Raw genomic sequence first — 17,170 nt, forward strand, 5'->3', positions numbered from 1 at the left:
ATAGTATGTTTTCCGACGATGGAACTGAGATTTAAAAAACAGCAGAAACCTGTAATTACAAATTTGTTTAACAAATACAAAATGCAAATATCATTATTTTGGCTGAGAACAGTGGAAAGCCATACAACTAAATAGGAACTAATTAAAAATGGGGAATCACCTTGGTAGGACCAGTTGCTCATTCCCCATATTTATTTGATAATTTTAATAGCATCACTGTTAGAACTTGGATTCTCTAGTTGGCAGAGGTAGGTACATTTGACCAAATAGGGATCCTTGCTTCTAAGTCAGGGAAAGGGGATTACACTACTGGATAACCCCTGCTCACCCCCTTGGTAGCTTGCCACGAGCAGACAGGCTTATCTCTGAGGCAGTGTGTTAAGCATTTGTGAACACATACAGTAATACAGTGATAACACTACAGATGGACACCACACAGGTTTTATAAAAATAAGTATTCTTTATACAGACTTAACACAAGACCACAAATGACAAAACATCCACACTACTGTACTCAAAATTGACTTAAAGATGGTAGAATTGGCTTAGTTCAAGTTGTTAGTAAATGCGGCACAGTTCTCACAAAAGTACCTGGATGCGTAACACAGAATAAACAAAAGGCTCGCAGTGTTGGAGATGCAGCAGTTCCTTTCTTCGGGGGAGACGATGCGTCACGCCTCAATGCTTGCGCAGAGTAGGGGATGCGTCTTGATGCTTACCGGAGAGGAGGTGATGTGTAGATTCTCGTGCTGCAGCAAGATGGCACCTCGATGCGATGCGACAATCCGGTGTGATGCGATACGATGGCGCCCTTGATGCGAACACTACAGCCCGAACTGCCAAGCCATGTCTTCCCTGGACCGGAAACAAGCTTCCTAGGACCGGTTTCTGGCATTTCAGCCGTCTTCAGCCAGGCTTGCTTGAATCCAGTGGCAAAGTGAGCAAGGGACTCACGTCTGAGCATGCCCTGCCAACTTATGGCGAACAAAGCACAACCAAAGGAAATGATGGACGGAGTGTTGAACAATGCAAGCACTCACCCCCAGTCAACTGATCTGGGTTTAATCCACCACCGTTCTTTAGCCCACTTTGCCACCCCAGTTCAGACATGGCCATATGCAAATCAGTCTGACCCTGTGCCTCATGGGAACAGTCCAGGCCGAACTGCCAAGCCATGTCTTCCCTGGACCGGAAACAAGCTTGCTAGGACCGGTTTCTGGCATTTCAGCCGTCTTCAGCCAGGCTTGCTTGAATCCAGTGGCAAAGTGAGCAAGGGACTCACGTCTGAGCATACCCAGCCAACTTATGGCGAACAAAGCACAACCAAAGGAAATGATGGACGGAGTGTTGAACAATGCAAGCACTCACCCCCAGTCAACTGATCTGGGTTTAATCCACCACCGTTCTTTAGCCCACTCTGCCACCCCAGTTCAGACATGGCCATATGCAAATCAGTCTGACCCTGTGCCTCATGGGAACAGTCCAGCCCGAACTGCCAAGCCATGTCTTCCCTGGACCGGAAACAAGCTTCCTAGGACCGGTTTCTGGCATTTCAGCCGTCTTCAGCCAGGCTTGCTTGAATCCAGTGGCAAAGTGAGCAAGGGACTCACGTCTGAGCATACCCTGCCAACTTATGGCGAACAAAGCAAAACCAAAGGAAGTGGGATGGGTATGCCCAGACGTGGGTCCCGTGCTCACTACGCCACTGGAGTCAAGCTATCCTGGCTGATGACGGCTGATAGCCAGAAACCGGTCCTAGGATGCTTGATTCCGGTCCAGGGAAGACATGGCTTGGCAGTTCGGGCTGGACTGTTCCCATGAGGCACAGGGTCAAGACTGATTTGCATATGGCCATGTCTGAACTAGGGTGGCGTAGTGGGCAAAAGAACGATGGATTTAACCCAGATCTCTTGACTGGGGGAGAATGTCTGCATTGTCAGCATTCCGTCCATCATTTGTTTGTTGTAACGCTTTTCGCCCTAAGTGGGATGGGTATGCCCAGACGTGGGTCCCGTGCTCACTACGCCACTGGAGTCAAGCTATCCTGGCTGATGACGGCTGATAGCCAGAAACCGGTCCTAGGATGCTTGATTCCGGTCCAGGGAAGACATGGCTTGGCAGTTCGGGCTGGACTGTTCCCATGAGGCACAGGGTCAAGACTGATATGCAAATAGCCATGTCTGAACTGGGGTGGCGTAGTGGGCAAAAGAACGATGGATTTAACCCAGATCTCTTGACTGGGGGAGAATGTCTGCATTGTCAGCATTCCGTCCATCATTTGTTTGTTGTAACGCTTTTCGCTCTAAGTGGGATGGGTATGCCCAGACGTGGGTCCCGTGCTCACTACGCCACTGGAGTCAAGCTATCCTGGCTGATGACGGCTGATAGCCAGAAACCGGTCCTAGGATGCTTGATTCCGGTCCAGGGAAGACATGGCTTGGCAGTTCGGGCTGGACTGTTCACATGAGGCACAGGGTCAAGACTGATTTGCATATGGCCATGTCTGAACTGGGGTGGCGTAGTGGGCAAAAGAACGATGGATTTAACCCAGATCTCTTGACTGGGGGAGAATGTCTGCATTGTCAGCATTCCGTCCATCATTTGTTTGTTGTAACGCTTTTCGCCCTAAGTGGGATGGGTATGCCCAGACGTGGGTCCCGTGCTCACTACGCCACTGGAGTCAAGCTATCCTGGCTGATGACGGCTGATAGCCAGAAACCGGTCCTAGGATGCTTGATTCCGGTCCAGGGAAGACATGGCTTGGCAGTTCGGGCTGGACTGTTCCCATGAGGCACAGGGTCAAGACTGATTTGCATATGGCCATGTCTGAACTGGGGTGGCGTGGTGGGCAAAAGAACAATGGATTTAACCCAGATCTCTTGACTGGGGGAGAATGTCTGCATTGTCAGCATTCCGTCCATCATTTGTTTGTTGTAACGCTTTTCGCCCTAAGTGGGATGGGTATGCCCAGACGTGGGTCCCGTGCTCACTACGCCACTGGAGTCAAGCTATCCTGGCTGATGACGGCTGATAGCCAGAAACCGGTCCTAGGATGCTTGATTCCGGTCCAGGGAAGACATGGCTTGGCAGTTCGGGCTGGACTGTTCCCATGAGGCACAGGGTCAAGACTGATTTGCATATGGCCATGTCTGAACTGGGGTGGCGTAGTGGGCAAAAGAACGATGGATTTAACCCAGATCTCTTGACTGGGGGAGAATGTCTGCATTGTCAGCATTCCGTCCATCATTTGTTTGTTGTAACGCTTTTCGCCCTAAGTGGGATGGGTATGCCCAGACGTGGGTCCCGTGCTCACTACGCCACTGGAGTCAAGCTATCCTGGCTGATGACGGCTGATAGCCAGAAACCGGTCCTAGGATGCTTGATTCCGGTCCAGGGAAGACATGGCTTGGCAGTTCGGGCTGGACTGTTCCCATGAGGCACAGGGTCAAGACTGATTTGCATATGGCCATGTCTGAACTGGGGTGGTGTAGTGGGCAAAAGAACGGTGGATTTAACCCAGATCTCTTGACTGGGGGAGAATGTCTGCATTGTCAGCATTCCGTCCATCATTTGTTTGTTGTAATGCAAGCCCACCAGCAGCATTTGATTTACAAGCCCTGGGCACACATGGTGCACTAGGGTCTGACAAGTAAATCAAATAACCCAATCAAGGAGTCACTAATCAATACATCAATTTAACATAGGGAGCCCTTTCACAGTGCACTGAATGGCAGTGGCACAGCGCCCAACGAGTCTAAACCAGCAAAACATATCAAAAACAGAGGAGGCAATCAGAAAAAATGGAAGGGAGACTCACGCTAATGGTACCAGGTCTAACACGTGTCCCCTCCAGCTGAAATGTGGAGAGAACTACCCTTCCCCTTGGGAGTTCTCTGCACTAAGGCGGAAAAATCTGGACAGACCATCAGCATTGGCGTGTTCTGTACCAGGGCGGTGTTCCACTGTAAAGTCCATCCCCTGTAGGGAAATGGACCACCTCACCAACTTTGGGTTCTCACCCCTCATCTGCATCAACCATCTGAGTGGCCTGTGGTCTGTCTGAACCCGGAAGTGAGTCCCAAACAGGTATGGTCTCAACTTCTTCAGTGCCCAGACCACAGCAAATGGTCACGCTCAATTGCACTCCACCTCTGTTACCGTGAAAGTAACCTCCTACTGATGAAGGCTACAGGTTAGTTTAGGCCCTCTTCATTAATCTGTGATAGAACAGCGCCCACACCATGATCTGAAGCATCTGTTTTAACAATGAATTCCTTTGAGAAGTTGGGCGTCTGAAGCACGGGTGCTGTGCACATGGCAGTCTTCAGGGTGTCAAAAGCCTTCTGACAGGTGTCAGTCCAGTTCACTTTCTTCGGCTGCTTCCTGGAAGTCAGCTCAGTCAAGGGTGCAACAATGTTGCCGTACCCCTTGACAAACCTCCTGTAGTTCCCCGTGAGTCCTAAAAATGCTCTCACCTGTGTCTGAGTCTTTGGGGGCTTCCTATGCTAGGATGGAATCAATCTTGGGTTGCAGGGGTGCCACCTGGCCGCTCCCTACCTGGTGTCCCATGTACACCACGGAACCCTGCACGATCTGACACTTACTCGCCTTGATCGTGAGGCCTGCCTTGCGCAGTGCCATCAACACTTCCCAGAGGTGGCACAGATGTTCTTCCCAACTGGCTCTGAACACTGCAATGTCATCCAGGTAGGTTTTTTAGGTTTTTGTCACTGGACTGTGCTCTGATCCATTTTTATGTGGAGTTTCTCTTCTTCTGACCTCCGTGTTATGATGCACTTTGTTTATACTACAACAACAAATTGTGTGATATTGTATGTTTTATGTATGTACAACTTTTTAAGATTTATAACCCAAATAATGTAGTTTTGGTTTATGATGATTTAGAAGGGTGTTTCATATGGTAATCACCCATCTCGTCTCCCCAAATAGTTTATCCTGGCTCATAAATCAAAGGAAAGTAAAGGGATGAAGAGCATGGTAAAGAAGGTGCCAACAATTCTGGATAAAAAAAAAAATTCTTAATTATGTCTCTTTTATTGGCCATGCCCTCTTTTACATCCCCCACTGTATTGTAATTTCTACTTTCAGTTCATACATTTGAATTTTAATGCCTTCTTTATATGTTACTTTTTCTGTTTCTCTTTATCTCACTTTCAAGCATTTTCTGAACATCTTTCATGCATCCCTTCTCCTCAAGGGCACTCTTCTTTGTCACACTTCCTTTTTTTGTTCCCATTTCTCACACTCATTTGAAGCTTACATATGTTTAATTTTGATATCTTTCTCTCACCCACTTGCCCGCTTTCCTACATTTGCTCACCTCTCTTTCCACATGTGCATTTTCATTCAACTTGCTGCTTTTTGACCAACAAATTACCTATTCTCCCTTTTTCTGTCTATTTGTTTGGCTCACTCTTTCTTCTATTCTACAATTTCCCCCTTGTTCTCCCATGACCTTCACATCTTCTCATTCATGTTCCATGTTCATTTTTGGCCTTTTCCTCTCCTTTCCCTTGAATTCCTTTCCTCTACCTTCAATTGCCTTGCCTTCCCTTCCCCTGTAGGTGGAGCCCTTAGATGTCACTTTTTCGAAAAGGGAGTTGAGAAGAAGATCGAGAATTGCGGTCCTGAATATAATGGGTGTATACACTACCGTGATTCTTCTAGTGAGTATTTATATATTTTAATTATTTGAAAGGTTTACAAAGCAAACCAGTGACCAAAGGGCCTCTTGGCGCTGATTGGGACAAGTTAAGGCAGATGACAATGCTGCAAGGATTGAAATTCCCCACACTCTCAAATGCAAGGATTATGTTTGAATAACTCCATTCTTAAGTGTCTTAAATTTAGTATTATTTCTTTGAGACCCAACCAGCAGATTGAGTTGGTTCCAGACTTTAGCTGTGTGATCAGAAAGAAAAGCTCCACAGCACACTCTTGCTTAAGAAATAAGCATATTAAGTGCTCCTTGACGTAGACTTCCTCAGTGTCACATCATGGGAATTAGTTCAAACCAATGTCAAAAGTGACATCCTGCTCCCTTTGCAGAATTTACCACGTCACTCCCACAGCTACACCACATACTCCAATTTGTTGCTAGGAGAATAAGGACTTGAACCTATTCCATTGTACCGAGAAAGAATTATCAATGGCAGTGACATGGATATGAAAGTTAGGCGAGGGTTAGGAGTTGGTACCATGAACTAGTCCTAATTGACATCTGTGTATCTAACAATTACATTAAGGCTCTCATTCCAAGAGGTCTGGAGGAGTATGACTGAATTGGGAAAGAACCGTTACAACGCATGCTTTACAACGCATGCTTTTACCCCGCATGCTATTACAACGAAATGGCTTGCTGTAGGGGTTATAAGGTGTTGGATTTAACTGCAACAACTTCCCTACTGTTGCAGAGACTGGAGTTGAAATAATAAACTATACTATTCCAAACTCCACGCACCCCCGACAGCAAGTCGTTCTAAAAACTTGCATTGTAACAGCAAGCAGGGTGAAAGCATGCGTTGTAACGTCATACAACCGTCTGAATTAGATACCACTCTGGGCCATTCTGAGTACCCTGGTAGTTCCGAGCCTGAGATTAATGAATCTGAAAATACTGGGCCTGTGAATTCCTGGATCCGTTGCACCAAAGCCTTGCAGGATGCTATGCTTCTGCACCAGTTCCTTCACCCAGCCCTTGCCCTCCCAATCAACACAAACAAAAATAAAAATACGTATAAGAATACTTAAACTATTGTTGAGAGACGGAGGTCACTCGAAAATAAACTGCGGCCTGGGTTATTTTGCCTGCAAAGCCAGGCAATGTGAAGTGTGAAGAGATGAAAGGTAAAACACGCACACTCCTCCTCTTTCCCATGCAAAGTAGTGCTCAAATTACTTACTGGAAATTTCCATTACTCCAATTTTTCCCTACTCGTCCCGGTACTCACATAATGGATGAATGTGTCCATTCTCCAGAACTGCTCATCACTTTTTAAATTTGTTTTCTGTTTCTGTTCCTGGCATAAATATTTACCCATAAATCCCCTTCCTCCTCCCAGGACAGCCTGTTTCCCATCAAGTCCTAAGCAAAAAAGGCTGATGAAGTACAGCAGGACAGGAGAAAGGTTTCGCAAGAAATGGGATGAGTAAGGAAGTATCATAATAATGAAGACTACTCATAAATAATCCGAGTATTGCTCCTTCTTATCCTACTTCCTCCCATTCCTTACTTAATGAGGTATTACCAAGCTAACACCCTCCCTTCATCAGCCAAAAGAACATATGAAAGTATTAAAACTGAATAAGGCTGGAAGAATTTTATTTAATATCTATTGCTTACTCCTGATGCATTTAAATCATACATAAAGTTGTGTAGGGTACAAATATTCACCAGATCACTGGATCTCAATAAGCATGAAAAATAAAATAAAAAATGTCTATCAGCTGACATTGATCCCAAAACAACATTGAACCAAAAAGAATAACTCAGAGTTCTGAGCAACATGCAATCTATCATGTAACATATATGTTGAAGTTGCTACCCATGTTGCAGCATTACAAACCTCTCCAAAATATATCTCTGGCCATTCAGCCAAGGAGCATATCATTCCTCTAGTCAATTGAGTCTTTATTTGCTCAGTGATCCTACTCACAACCCTGATAAGATGAGGAGCTCAGTGATCTTATCCATCCTGCTGTAGTGGAAGAAGATGGTTTTCCTCCTCATTTAACAGGTTTGAAATTTGCAAGGAGGGCACCAGAGAGCCTATATTCGAACTCTTAAGGTAGATTTTAATAGCCCCTACTACATCTAGGCAGCTCACACCAGATAACGCTGCTGGGCGGTGGGGGGTATTGGAGTGTGACATACGACGGGAAATTCAAGAGTAAGTCATTAAATAGATAAAAGCACTTACTTTGTGCTCGCAGTATCGCCGACTCGGTGATGCTGCGAGCGCAAAGTAAGTGCTTTTATTTATTAAATACCTTACTCTTGACTTTTCCATCCTATGTCACACTCCACTAGCCCCACCACCCACCCTGGCCCTGCTCTGCCCAACAGCGTTACCTGTGTGAGCCACCACTGTCCAAGAGATGCATCAAAGCTCCTTATTGCCATTATCTAGAGGTACGTAATGGAGATCAAACTCTTGATTCCCATGGAAGTTAGATTTAATCTTAGGAAGAAATTTGAGATCAAGGAATATAACTGCACAACTAGGGCAAGATTAATATGCTCAGTTTGGATGTACGACATGTTGTGGTAAGTTCTAAGCATTTAAATGTTCTCCCACCCCAGTAGATACAGTTCCACTCAACCATCTTCTCTCTCTCAACCACTACATTTTGGCAGGCAGAAATCTCATGGTTCCCAGGCGCTTGGACATGGCGATTTGAGGGTGGAGCATCAGCAGCTCGCGTTTGCACCACTCATGTATCAATATGGCTCAGAGCACTGTAATCCGATCCCTCACCCTAAGCATCCGCGGCGTGCACACCTCTAGAAAGCTCTACTCTTACATCAAACTCCAGCAGGCGTAGGTTATTTTACTACAAGAGACACATGTCATGGCTGGGGAGTTGAACCTTTTTCCCAGGCACTGGTAGGGCCTTTTTTGCACAACGACCTAGTTAGTGTATGCACGTGGCGCCCTAGTGTGGATTCATCTTGGGGTCTCATTTTAGGAAACAAGTAGGACAATTGACAGGGACGGCCACTAGGCCCTCTTGGAGGTCTGCGTAGATGGCCGGACTGTTCTAATTGGAAGCATTAATGGGCCCAACGCTAAGCAGGGGGCCTTCTAGGATGCCCTCTCAGTCTCCATGACATTTGCCCATAGCAGTGTGTCACCTTGGGTATTAGATGGAGATTATAACTGCTTGCCTGACCTAGGGTTTAGATAGATCCCATCCATGCCTGTCACGATCCCCTCCACACACACACAGGTGGATCATTTTCAAACCTGGATACACCACTGGGTGCTTACAGACGCATGGTGGTCCTGAAACCCTGGGACCCGGCTTCACTCCTTCTATCCCATTCCACATAGCCTGTACGTGCGGCTTAACTGTTTCCTCGGCTCTCTCGGGCTGGTATCCCTTATACAGCATGCAGACTATCTGGGATGAAAAGTCTCTGATCGTGATGTGCATGTCTGCCTCCCACATCCACTTGGAAACTGCAGCGAGAATGACTTGAGGACCCGGTGTTCCTGGAAGAGCTGGATGTATGGATCTGGCAGTACTTGCCTGTAAACCACAATACAGCGTCCACTGGGCTGGAATGGATCATCTTGAAGGTGGTCCCATAGGGAGCCTATATCTACGCTTACTTAATTAATTAATATACAGCGAGGTCCGCTTTCACTTTAGCGGCCGTGCTTATTTAATTATTTAATTACCAGTGCGGGCTGCTTTCACTGTAGCGGCCACGCTACAGAAGCTTTTGAAAATATATATTTTTTTACTTTGGGTGAAAGCACCATAGGCGCTTTAACTTTAATGTTGGCCGCACCCCTTTGTTTAGACGCTGCTCACTGTAACCTGAACATGCAAGCAGCGTCTAAAAAAGTGGCGCGGCCATCATTACAGTGTTCTTGCATTTGCGAGAGTCTGAGCATCTCACCGGTCCCTTTTCTCTGTGTTCACTGTTGCCCCCTCCCGCACCACACTGCCTCTGCTGTTGGTGCTGAGAGACTCAGCGGGGCTTATCCAAGGCAAGAATGAACGCTAGTTAGTCTGCCGCAGCGGGAATGGAATCAGCCATGGCAGGAGTCAGCCACAGCAGGAATGAGCACCAGCAGTCAGGAGTCAGTCACAGCGGGCATTAGGCACATCAGGAGTGAACTGTCACGGGAATCATCCAGAGAAGGAATCAACCAGAAAAGAAGCACGCATTTGCAATGCAATAGGTCTCGCATTTACATGAGTTTAAGCTATTGGCATTTTAAATGACAACGCCTTTTATTTATGCTTTAAAAACCAAAACATAAATAAAAGGCATTATCATTTACAATGCTAATAGCTCATACTTGCGTAAATACGAGACCTATTGCATTGTAAATGCTTGTTTTATCTACTGAGCTCAAGCCTGTATGAACTGAATCTTTTTCTTTCTTGCAATATGCTGGAAAACATCATATGTCGCTGATGTTTGTGAACAGGGCAGTGGCAGTACCCTGTGCCGCTTGGCTGATACTTGGTGGATGTGCGGGGAGTAAAAGCTGAGTTCTTGTTCTTTTAAAACTGACTACTTTTACGGATTTTAGCCTGTGATAACCTTGTTTATTAAGCTTTTAACTTCTTTTAAAGCTTTTAACATTGTTTTAAGTGCTGCTCACCCGGGGTCTTGTACGCCTTTGCTCCTTTTCCCTCCTTCCCGCCCCGGTCCGACGCGGTAACTAGTACCGTTGCGCGGAGGGCGTGAAGGTCAGGGCAAGGCACTTCCGGGTCCGGGTCACTCATGCTGTGGGGAGGCTTAAAGGCACATGCTCCGGCGCCCGCGCAGCGGTGAACAGGGCAGTGGCAGTACCCTGTGCCGCTTGGCTGATACTTGGTGGATGTGCGGGGAGTAAAAGCTGAGTTCTTGTTCTTTTAAAACTGACTACTTTTACGGATTTTAGCCTGTGATAACCTTGTTTATTAAGCTTTTAACTTCTTTTAAAGCTTTTAACATTGTTTTAAGTGCTGCTCACCCGGGGTCTTGCACGCCTTTGCTCCTTTTCCCTCCTTCCCGCCCCGGTCCGACGCGGTAACTAGTACCGTTGCGCGGAGGGCGTGAAGGTCAGGGCAAGGCACTTCCGGGTCCGGGTCACTCAGGCTGTGGGGAGGCTTAAAGGCACAAGCTCCGGCGCCCGCGCAGCGGTGAACAGGGCAGTGGCAGTACCCTGTGCCGCTTGGCTGATACTTGGTGGATGTGCGGGGAGTAAAAGCTGAGTTCTTGTTCTTTTAAAACTGACTACTTTTACGGATTTTAGCCTGTGATAACCTTGTTTATTAAGCTTTTAACTTCTTTTAAAGCTTTTAACACTGTTTTAAGTGCTGCTCACCCGGGGTCTTGTACGCCTTTGCTCCTTTTCCCTCTTTCCCGCCCCGGTCCGACGCGGTAACTAGTACCGTTGCGCGGAGGGCGTGAAGGTCAGGGCAAGGCACTTCCGGGTCCGGGTCACTCAGGCTGTGGGGAGGCTTAAAGGCACATGCTCCGGCGCCCGCGCAGCAGACGCGCGCAGCGGGCGCGCCTAAGGCAAGCCCGTCTGCGCCCGTCCGCGGCCGTACAGGGCCCGGGGCCAGTCCCCCTGGTAGTTCTAGTAAGGTACTACACTACAGTAGCTCTAGCCTTTGTGCTCTTCGCCCCAAAACTGCTGACACCTGCTTTCACTCTATGTACGCCGATGGCACAACTAGAGCCTGTAGCCATTGCCCTTTTAAATTTACCACCATGCTAGAGGGAAAGTTGGGCTTACCCAAGCTGACTTGCGGCCTTCTCAACTGCCACTCTCTCAAGAAACACAGATATGAGATTCACGACCTCCTGACTGACAATCAGATCGATATTATGTTTCTCACCGAAACCTGGCTGGACGAGGACGCTGCTCCTGAACTCCTCGAAGCGCTGCCAGTTGGGTATTCTATAAACCATATTGATAGAACCTCTGGCAGGGGTGGTGGCGTGCCTATAATTTTTAAACACGATATTCAATGCAAGCTTGAGCCTATTGCCATTACTGATTGTGAGGCCGGTTTATTTACCATCACGATTGACAGCAAGTGTATTATTAAAGGCCTCCTGGCATACAGGCCTCCGGGGTATTCATCCCGATTTGTTTCAAGTCTGATTGATTACCTCACCATACCCGCGCTCCGATATAGCAAGCTCATTGTGCTAGGCGATCTCAATTTACATCTGGAGGATGCCGGCTGCACAATGGCACAAGCCTTGCGCCAGGAGCTAATGACACTACAACTCCAACTCAGTGTTACGGGCCCTACCCATCAGAAGGGTCATTTGCTTGACCCTATCTTTACCAACTGGGAGGAGGTGGTAGTCAGTACTCCCCTCCCTCTGATTTGGTCAGACCACTATTTAATCCCTTTCATGCTTCGGATCCCCACTCCGGAGGTGAATGAACACTCAGTTGAGGATATAGCATGTCGGAAATGGGCTGGTTTCTCCCCTGACAGGTTTAAGAGTGTCCTCCTGAGGGGGGGGGGCCACCCACAGGTAAGGACGCTGATAGTGCCTGTCTTGAATTGGACGATAGGATAAAAGAAGCCCTTAACATAACTGCCCCCTGGGCACGTAAAACACTCACCAGAATCAAAAAATCTGCCCCTTGGTTTAATAATACCCTCAGAGCTGCTAAGGCAGAGTGTAAACGCCTAGAAAGACTATGGAGGAAGAACTTCTCTATGCAAGGGAAATATGAATACAAAATGTCATTGAAAGCCTATCATCGGCGTATCAGGAAAATCAAGGCTGAATATTACCAAGAAAGAATCAGGTCTGCGGATAATTCCACCAGAGAATTATTCAGGGTCTATAGAGAGATTTCCTCTGTAGACTCAAGAGTAGCGCCTGCCACTGGTTCAGCCGAACGTTGTAACCAAATAGCGGAATTCTTCTCCGAGAAGGTAACCAACATCTACTCTTCCTTCCCTGACGTGGCTCTGGCCAACCATGACAGATGGGCTTCACCACGCCATATCATTATTCCTCAGGAGGATAGGCTTGAGAACCTCGTAATTCCCCCCCCTGAATTACTGTTAAAAATCTGTCGGACGGTTAAGTCAGGCTCTCCCAAAGACCAGGCCTCCCCGAGGAAACTCGAGGGATGCTTAGAAGCTCTGGAACCTTTCATTAGGTATCTCCTGGAGATCTATTTTGAGACCAGCACTGTCCCTCTCCGCTGGAAGGAGGCAGTCGTTCTCCCCCTCCCTAAAAAACCGCACCTGGGCCTTGAGCATCTTGAGAATCTTCGACCCATTTCTCTTCTTCCCTACTTTGCTAAGATCGCAGAGAAAGTGGTCAACCAGCAGCTCACGGCGCACATTGAGACATTCCATCTCCTCCATCCCACCCAGTCGGGCTTTCGCTCCTGTCATTCGCCAGAGTCCGCCCTCCTCCTTGCCACTGAGACCATCCGGCAATCTGTGGACATGGGCCAGACGGTCGCCCTGATCCTGCTCGACCTCAGCGCGGCCTTTGATACGGTGGCCCATAAGATACTGGTCGATCGTCTGAAGAAGGGAGGTGTGTCTGGGAAGGCCTTGGGCTGGCTCATTTCTTTTTTGAACAACCGTAGCTTCCAGGTGAGGCAGGGGAATTTCTACTCCAAAGTGATGGCACTGCAGCAGGGAGTACCCCAGGGCTCAATCCTGAGCCCCACCTTGTTTAATCTTTACGTGGCTCCCTTGGCCGAGATTGCTGAAGGCTATGGGATCGGTGTGGTGTCCTATGCCGATGACACCCAGTTGGTGGTGTCCCTGTCTCAAGACCAATTCTCAGCAGCACCGAACCTGGTGGCATGCCTCCGAGAACTTGCAGCCTGGATGGATATAAACTGCCTAAAACTCAACGGTAATAAGACTGAGGTACTTATAGTGGGGAAAGCCCCTTCTGTATGGTCATCTGCGTGGTGGCCGCAAGATTTGGGCCCTACCCCTATACCCTGTGACCAAGCGAAGAACCTCGGAATCTGGATCGACACCCACCTCTCGTATGATTATCATACCAGGCGGGTTGCTGGCACATGCTACGGGGTTCTAAAAAGACTTAGGAAAACCCTTGACATTTTGCCCACTGCGGCCAGAAAGACTATGGTCCACGCACTTGTGACTTCCCGCCTTGATTATGGGACGTCCTCCTTCTAGGGGCTACTGATAGGTGTACTCAGAGACTCCAATGCGTCCAGAACGCAGCGGCTCGTCTCATCCTAAAGCACCCTAGGAGAGCTCCTTCTAAACCGGCTCTAGCCTCTTTACATTGGCTCCCTATCCGGGAACGAGCCCGTTTTAAGGCACTATGTGTGTGCCACCGCATTATGCAGGGGACCGCTCCCACCTACCTGCGTAACCTCATCACTCCCTACACTCCCACCCGTAGCCTCAGGTCTGAGGGACTGGGCCTACTCTGTGTCCCTATGATAAAAAGAGCCAGGATGGGGGGCCGCTCTTTCCGTCTCTTGGCAGCTCAGTCCTGGAACAAACTACCTGTGTGTCTCCGACTCGAACCAGCTGAAGGCATTTTCAGGAAGAAGCTCAAGACTCTCCTGTTCCCCCACTAATCTACCGGGTTCTGCCCTAGCAGCCCCACCGCAGCGCGGGGACACACTGTTCTAGTGTAACCAGGCGCTTTACAAGACCCGTTAACATAACATGTTTAAAATACAAAACCCAATAAAAAGTTTTAAAGAAATAAAGGAATTAAACTACACAATGCTCACAAATCCTTAGGTAAGGATTTTGGCAGACTAGAGAACCCAAATTCACCTAAGACACTACCTGATGTAACAGAGACCAGGGAGACGGTCTTAAGAATAAGAACCTTTAGATGAGTCCTCCTGGGGTTCAAATGGTGTTCTCTGAAGAAAAATAGAACCAGGGGAAGATCCCCAGGTGGCAATGGATTACAAATTCTTGTCTTAAGAGATCAATGCATTTAAATATTCTAGATACTAAAGGTTCAGCTGCTAATAACTCATTCCAAGGGCTTCTCAATATCTTTGTTGCAGATCATTGCATTGTGAGGGTGGCCACAGACAGTACCTTATCAAAGCACTCCTGTAAGAACTGGAGGATATTAGGAACTGAAGTCTTAACTGGGTAGAAAAATCTCTCTCTCTGCGTGAAGAATCAAAAGAACGTCATTGAAGACTATACACATTTTTAGTGGATTATCTTCTGTAAGCTTGTAATGATCTACAAACAGAAAAGAGAGACCTTTTATTCAAGAACCCCTCCCTCTCATTCTCCAGACCAACAGTATTAGGCCAGAGAATACAGGGTTAGTAGTGGCTGCAAAATGGGAGAAGGGTGCAATGGCAGAATCCATTATTGCCCCAATGCCAGCCTCCTCAGTAGTGGAAACTACTGTCTCCTTGTCAAAAATGGCAGAACGAACATCATTCCCTCTGGAGTCTTGCCAGAACACTTTCGAACAATAGAATGGATGGAAAGGTTTAAAGAAGCCCTTCTGGCCAAGCACTGGCCAGGGCATCTATTGCCACAGCTGGATGATCCTGAAACATTGATAGAAAATTCCGGAGTTGAGAATTCTGATGAGTTGCGAATAGGAGAAAAATAGGACACCCTTACCTTCTGAAATCTGCTGGAAGATTTAGGGACCCCAAGATGTAAATGGCTCTGAGATCAAGTAGATTGGGCTCCTCTCATGTGCAAACCTATTGTGCCACCTGATTCAGAGAAAATAACGAGTCAAGTAGGACATTGCCTCTGTATTGACATTATAAACCACCAGAGCTTTTCCCTTCAACAGACGTGCAAAGCACTGAACTGCTCTCCAGACAGCTGTTAACACTGTACATTAGTAGCATCCTACCAGTTCCAAACCCTGCCAGAGACTCTGGATTTTCATACTGTATCACTGTCCCTCAACCCCAGCTGCTGGCATCCCTTGTGTGAGGATCTGAGTGCAATATATGATATGAGTGTGGGGCCTTATAATAGAGTACCCTCGCAGATATCATCCTGGGTCCAGTCAGTATTGTTTACTTAACCTTACCTCAACCCTGGGTAGCTGTGGCTGCAGCAGTAAGGCTTGGCAAAGAAACTTAGCGTTAAGCATTTAACAGCACTGAACAATGAAATAAGAACATCACACACCAAGATTTTATAAAAATAGAGTGTATTTTAATTAATTTTTAGAGATCTTGATCACTAAATTCCCGTGCAGGTTTCCAGAGATACAGATTTTAGAATGTTGTATTAATTTTAAATGTAACCACAAACAAGCAATGGCAAAGACAAAGTTTGAAAGAGTTAGTGCGAGTATTCTGGCCTGGTTTCGGTGACCAAATCCAGCAGGGAAAGGTCTAGGTGGCCAGAGGGGTTACTTTGGAAAGTTACGTGGCCAACAAAGCATTTTTTAAGCAAGTTTCAAACTTTACAGGACAACCGCTATTGAAGTCAATGCAGTGGTTCTGATGCTGAGGGATGCTGGCTAAAAGTTGCTCAAAGGATGCACTTTTTGCTGTGCGGTCTACAGGAGTGAAGTATGGTTGATCCCTCGGTTCACTGGCGGCTTTGAGCATGGGACTTGGGGTTCCATAAACTCCTCTTTGCGACACTTGAAGTCTAGCAACGTTGAAGCACTCATTCTCGTGGCACAGCTGTCAAAGGGAATATCCTTGGTGGGGGCTGGTGTCCCTTGAGTGTGGTGAATCTGGCCACAGACAACACTCCTTGGTCTGGCAGACTCGGTGCAGGTTTTGGCTATTTTGGATTTGTCCTCTTTCATACCCGGTGACCGTTAGCGGCACCGCAACTGCAGTGGCTACCACTTTGTCCTTTTGAGCACTTTCAGCTCTTGTGTCCCTGGAGTTGTTTCCATGGAATCCAGCGGCTGGTCCTTAGAGTCACTGGAGTTGGAAAGGTTTGAAAATCAACTTTTCCCAGGGTCAGGAGCTGTAGCCACAGTCACAATCTTACTAGCCCAAAAATGCAGCAGATGCAGTCATCTTGACAGTGAAGCCATTCTTTCTGTGGTTCAAGGGCAGCAGGTCAGTACTTCACTGCTGTCTTGTACTCCAATGTTAACTGAGGGGCAGGGTGCCAGGGATGCCATATTTATTCAAGAATTGAGCCCCTAGGGGACCATACGGTCACTAGCCAATAGGCTACTGGGTCCCATTAATTCTTGTAACCAAGTTCCTGTGAAGTGTGGCACCTGACAATCCCATTTCATAATGACACAACCTTTCCTTGGTCATGAGGAGCAGGATAGCCCACCCTAAGGTTGTGGCTACCAGAAGGCTATAAGCCCAATGAAAAACTGGTTTGAGCACAGGTTTCCCTTCCTTAGGTCTGTCGCCTAATTGTCTGCAGAAACATAAGGCATCCTGATCAGGGATGTTTTTGCTAGTGGCCCTTCAAAATCAGCTTCAACTTTGAAGCCTGCCTTGTGGGCTAA

At 47.3% G+C, this 17,170-nt stretch overlaps 1 long non-coding RNA gene across 1 annotated transcript in view; it reads left to right on the forward strand.

The window, feature by feature from the left end:
• The window catches only part of LOC146844086 (uncharacterized), a 53,954-nt gene that overhangs the window by 23,262 nt on the left and 13,522 nt on the right, over window positions 1–17,170 (forward strand). The window contains exon 3 of the long non-coding RNA XR_014981130.1: window positions 5,586–5,687. This is a non-coding gene — a long non-coding RNA (uncharacterized LOC146844086). The remainder of the gene's footprint in view (window positions 1–5,585; window positions 5,688–17,170) is intronic.

This window comes from Triturus cristatus, chromosome 4_1 (genome assembly GCF_964204655.1).
Source record: "Triturus cristatus chromosome 4_1, aTriCri1.1, whole genome shotgun sequence".
NCBI lineage: Eukaryota > Metazoa > Chordata > Amphibia > Caudata > Salamandridae > Triturus > Triturus cristatus.